The sequence below is a fragment of the Melospiza melodia genome, unplaced genomic scaffold (assembly GCF_035770615.1).
Source record: "Melospiza melodia melodia isolate bMelMel2 unplaced genomic scaffold, bMelMel2.pri scaffold_55, whole genome shotgun sequence".
NCBI lineage: Eukaryota > Metazoa > Chordata > Aves > Passeriformes > Passerellidae > Melospiza > Melospiza melodia.
Genome location: NW_026948799.1, coordinates 3,570,376 through 3,576,375, shown reverse-complemented (window position 1 = coordinate 3,576,375; position 6,000 = coordinate 3,570,376).

Sequence of the window (6,000 nt, the reverse complement as noted above, 5' to 3'; positions counted from 1 at the left end):
GTGGCCGCCCAACGTGTCGTTGGACCCTGGCCCCCAGGAGGGAAGCGTCACCGGAGCATCGGAGCCTTTCAGGGCCTCCTGTTATTGCCAGTTCGGGAAGCCTCTCCTTCTGCGAAAGGACTTTTCATTTTAGAAAATCCTCTCTGCGGAAGGCTCAATTCGACCCTCAAGAAACATCTGGACGAGACAAAGTCTGCGTAGAATTGAGGAGCAGACACCCTTCCACAGACCCCTGACCCTAAAGGACGAAAGTATTAAGATTGCGCGCATACCTTTGGGTGCTCTAAAAAACCTTTTTTGTTTTATTTTCCTTTTTTCTCGTTTTTCTGTAAAAAGGGCTTGAAAATCATAGGTACTTGTTTAAGCACCCTAAGACTAACCACACTTGAGAGAGAGTTATATTTAACCATTGTAGGAACCTTATCTGTTAACAATTTCTCTTTTTCTAAAGGTAGTCTGTCAAAAAAAACTCTTGAAAAATTTGTAACTTGGATTGTGCTACATTTTCCTGAATCTGATAAGACCACAATTACTGAAAATTCTTTTTGGGATACAGTTGGAAGCACCATTTATATGTCTCAAAAAAACCAGGACTTTTCTGTTACTAACTTCTTACCTTTATTTCATATAATAACAAAATCGATTGAATAATCGAACTCTGAAAAAATTCCAAACTAACAGATCTTTCCTCTTTATATGCTAATTGTGCTGATAAGATAACAGAGGAATGTGCCTTGCAGGCCAGAGAGCCGCTGGGCTCTGCAGAGCTTCCAGCAGATCCCATTTCGCAGGCAGAAGTCAAGCAGCCCCCCCCCCCCCCAATTCCCCCCCCTCGCGGGACCCTCGCTGCCCAACTCCCCGTTTCCTGCAGCCCCCCACCTCCCCGGCTCCGCTTCCTTCCCGTGTCCGGCCCCGGGGGCCCCGCTCCCTGTCCCTGCCGCCGTACCCTCCGCTGCGACCACCCCTCCCCGTGCGCCGCTCTACCCCCTCCTCCCTCCCCCCGCGCTCGTGCTGCCGTTGCCGCCTCCCGTCACCGCGATCCCGGTCCCCCCCCCCCCGCGCTGCCGTTCCCCGCCCCCGCTTGTTCCGTCGCGGTATCCCCCGCTCCCGCTGCTGTCCCCGCCCTGCCCCCCGCTCCCCCCGCCGCGCCTGCCGGGTTCCCCGGTCCCGTCATCGCCGCCACCCCACCCAACCCTGCGCTGCTCCCCCCCGCCCCCGCGACCGCCCTCCCCGCCGTCACCGCCCCCGCTCCCGCCCCCGCCGAGACCGCCCCGGCCCTCCCGGCCCCTCCCGCCGCTTTCCCGAGCCATGCCCACACCCTGTCCTCCTGCGCCGAGCCGCACACATGTGCAGTAACACCAGCTCACCCTATACCTTTAGTACCCCAAACCAGCGGCATTGCTTGCGTACCCCCAAACCCCCCAGGCGTGCAACCACAGCCCCCATACCCCCCCTGCCCCCACCCGTCCCTCCAACCCCTGACCCAACCCTCCTGCCACCCGAACGGATCAGAGACCACCTGTGGCGTCACCCCCCCCCCCACCATATCCGGTCCCTGCTGTCTTGCTACCCCTCATCCAATAGCGCTAACTTCTGACCAGTCACTGAAAACCATGAAAAATGCTTCTAAACGAAAAAAAAAAAGGAATTCACGGGTAGCATATCCCTCACAGCGTTCCTCAGACAATGAGAGCTCTTCTGATGAATCTGATTTCGATGCGATTAATATAGACCCATGGGCTCTTATTAAGATAGAAGCTACGAAGTCTGGGAACTGGGACCTAGCACAGAAAATCACAGCCTTTCCAGTCAAGTACAGGGAAGGAAGGAATGGTGGGGAATCTAATATCAAGGCAAGGAAACCAATTTCTAATAAAGAACTGGTACAATTGAGAAATATAGCCAAGGAACATGGACGTAGTTCACATATCTTTAGAAATTTCCTAGAAGCCATGTTCTCTGCACATGTCTTGCTTCCTCATGATGTAAAAAATATTTCACAATGCCTTCTGTCACCAGCAGAATATTTGTTATGGGATAGGCATTGGAAGAAACACTTAAAAACGTTATCAGATTCATATACTGCTGATGCTACTAAGACCAACTTCACAGTAGAACAATTGGCCAGTGAAGGAGACTTTCAAAAGCCTGCAGAACAAATGGAAACACTGAATAAAGAAGTGCTGCAGGATGTAGCAATTGCAGCGAAAACCTCCTTGCTTCTTATGCAGGATGAGTCAATGCCAACAATGCGTTTTTCTACTATAAAACAAGGCATTGAAGAAAGCTATATAAAATTTGTGGACAGACTTAGAGATGCTTTGAAGAAACAAATAGAGAGTACTGAGGCAAGAAAGGAACTCTTATGTAAGCTTGCTTTCAGCAACTCAAATGAGAAATGTAAGGCCCTTTTGAGGTCTTTACCCGTGGATACAGACCCCACTATAGAGCAAATGCTAGAATGCTGTACACGTCACCTGTCCACTGAAAATACGGTGGCCCAAGCAGTAGCTAAGGGTATTGCTGAAAGAGTTTTGGGTGCATATGCAGTCATAACCTCTAAGGAACAAGTTAAATGCTATCACTGTAGAGAGCTAGGACATTATACAAAGGACTGCCCGGAGAGAACACCCCCCCAATACCATTGGAATTATAATCAAAGAGCCCAACATCAGCAACGTATCAACCGCGTCCTTTAAACCCCTTGAGGCACCTGTTCGACCTTCGGGCGCGGAATACAAATCAAAGGCCACCAAGACCCAATCATGCACAAACCCAGGCTGCTCCAGACCCAAAGGAGAAGCCCCAACCCACGGGACAACCCAGAGAGGTACCCGCCGGCAACTGCTAACTGCTTTGTCCATTGACTTTAATGATAAGAATGTTCACCATGTTCCTACAGGAAAATATGGATCTCAAGGGAGTCCTTTAGACATTTAAATTACAGGTGATTTTGTTAATACTCCAAAGGAAATCTTTGTTGTTCTGGAAGTGCTGACAGCGCAGCCGGGACAAGAGATCCTCGTGCAGGTATACTGCATAGACTTACCATTTTTTCTTTCTAAGGGAACTCCAATAGCTCAGGCATTTTTACTCCCAAAGAATCACAGGGAACAGATTCCTCTCAACCCTACAGCTATGTGGGCACAAGTCATGGGACCATCCAAGCCTACCATCGAGTGCGGCCTCTCCCACAAAGGAGAGAAGACCCACCTGCCAGGGATGCTGGACACCAGTGCAGATGAGACCATCATCGCCCGTTCAGATTGGCCAGCACACTGAGATCTACAACCTGTTGCAGGCATGATATCCGGGATTGGTGGAACTACAGTATCCATGAAGAGCAAGAACAACATCCTGGTTGAAGGGCCAGAAGGAAGCTGGCAACCACCCGTCCATTTGTGGTAAGGGCCCCCATCACCCTTTGGGGCAGAGACGTTCTATCCCAGTGGGGAGCTTCCCTACGTATTCCCATTCAGGATTTCTGACTAGGGCCACTGAGTTGAGCGTGCTGCCAGAAATATTCCATCTCACCTGGAAAAGCTACAAGCCAATCTGGACTGAGCAGTGGCCCCTAAAGAAAGCCAAGCTGCGCGCCCTAAACGCCCTCATGGAAGAACAGCTCAAAAAAGGCCACATAGTGGAGTCCAACAGCCCTTGGAACTCTCCAGTCTTTGTTCTACCAAAGCCTGGTACAAACAAGTGGAGGCTTCTCCACGACCTTCGCAGAATCAACAAGGTTATTGAGGACATGGGCCCTCTTCAGCCTGGCCTGCCCTCCCCATCAATGCTGCCTAGAGACTGGACACTTGCTATCATAGATATTAAGGACTGTTTCTTCAGCATACCACTGCACCATGAGGATGCTCCACGGTTTGCTTTCTCCGTTCCCTCTATTAACAAGGAAGCTCCGCTCGAAAGATATCATTGGCGTTTTCTTCCTCAGGGATTAAAAAACTCACCGACTGTCTGCCAGTGGTACGTGTCTCACATCCTGTCTCCCATTCGGAAACCATTTCTAGACGCCATCATCTATCACTATATGGATGACATTCTGGTGTGTGCCTCAGACAAAGCTTACTTGGACAAAACAGTCGAAAAGACTATTGAAGCCATTGAAAAGGCAGGAATGGAAATTCGTGAGGACAAAATCCAGTACACCAAGCCATGGACTTACCTTGGAGTCCAGATCCGGGAAAGAACCATCGTACCTCAGCAGATCGTCATCAACGACGACCCAAAAACCCTCAGGGACTTACACAGCCTGTGCGGATCCATCAACTGGGTACGTCCACTGCTAGGAATTACATCAGAGGACCTTGCTCCCTTGTTCAATCTTCTTCGTGGACCCAAGGAACTGGACTCTCCCTGCACTCTCACAGAGGAAGCCAGAGGTGCCATCATCAAAGTCCAGGAAGCCCTGTTTTCACACAAAGCCCATCGCTATGACCCCAGTCTGCCTTTCCAGTTCATCATTCTGGGAAAAGCACCCAGATTCCATGGACTGATCTTCCAATGGGACCCTAAGCTGCGAGATCCTTTGTTGATACTGGAATAGGTTTAAACAAGTAGCCAGCCTACAAAGACAATTACCACCTACCAGGAGATTATAGCACACTTAACAAAAAAGGCTAGGACTTGTCTTTGCTGTCTTTCAGGTTGTGATTTTGAATGCATATATTTGCCAATAACCCTTAAAGACTTTGAGGATTTGATCAAGACCAATGTGAGTCTACAGTTTGCTCTGGACAGTTATACGGGTCAAACTTCATCAGACATCCCAGAACACAAGCTTTTCAACCAGAATGAAACTTTCCATTTGATTCCAAAACGAATACAAAGTAGAAATCCTCTCAAGGCTCTAACCCTATTTACAGATGGCTCAGGGTCATCCCACAAGTCGGTGATTACTTGGAGAGACCCCAAACACAAGAATGGCAATCTGACGTGCAGACAGTAGAAGGATCGCCACAGATTGCAGAACTAGCAGCTGTCGTCAGAGCCTTTGAAAAATTTAAAAACGAGCCTTTCAATCTGGTCACAGATTTAGCATATGTTGCGGGAATAGCTATGAGAGCAGAACATGCTCTTCTCAAAGAGGTCTCTAACCCAAAGTTATACCACCTGCTCTCTACATTAATACACCTGATCTCCCACAGAAAGCAACCTTATCACATAATGCATGTGAGGTCTCACATGGACCTCCCAGGTGTTGTTGCAGAAGACAACAGGAAAGCAGATGCATTAGTAATGGCAGCAGAAACTGCTAATGTTCCTAACATCTTTGCTTAGGCAAAGCTGTCACACGCGTTCTTTCATTAAAATGTACCTGCCCTTATGAGAATGTTTAAGCTCTCAAAGGATCAGGCAAAAGCTATCGTGGCTACCTGTCCGAACTGTCAAAACTACCAGATACCATCAATGGGTACAGGAGTCAATCCCCGAGGTCTGAATTGCTGTCAGCTGTGGCAGACAGATGTAAATCACTATGCACCTTTTGGAAGGTCAAAGTACGTGCATGTTTCAGTCGACACATTCTCAGGAGCAGTGTTTGCATCATCACATGCAGGAGAAAAGACCATGCACGCAATAAAACACTTTCTCCTCACTTTTGCCACCCTGGGTGTACCAAAGGAGATTAAAACAGATAATGGGCCAGCCTATACCTCCCACAAGTTGAAGGAGTTCTTCAATGAATGGGGCATAGCACACAAGACGGGCATACCTGTAAACCCCACAGGACAATCCATCGTGGAAAGGACACATCAAACCCTCAAAAGAGTCCTCGAGCAACAGAACAGGGACATGAAAATCACATCTCCAGTGGAGAGACTTTGCAAGGCTCTCTATGTCATCAACTTCCTGAACTGCACAGCATCAGAGCCTGACCCACCAATACTTCGCCACTTTGCAAATACCACACAAGCAAAGCTCATGGAGAAACCACCTGTGCTTGTGAAGGACCCTGAAAAACACCAAATTTCAGGGCCTCATCAGTTG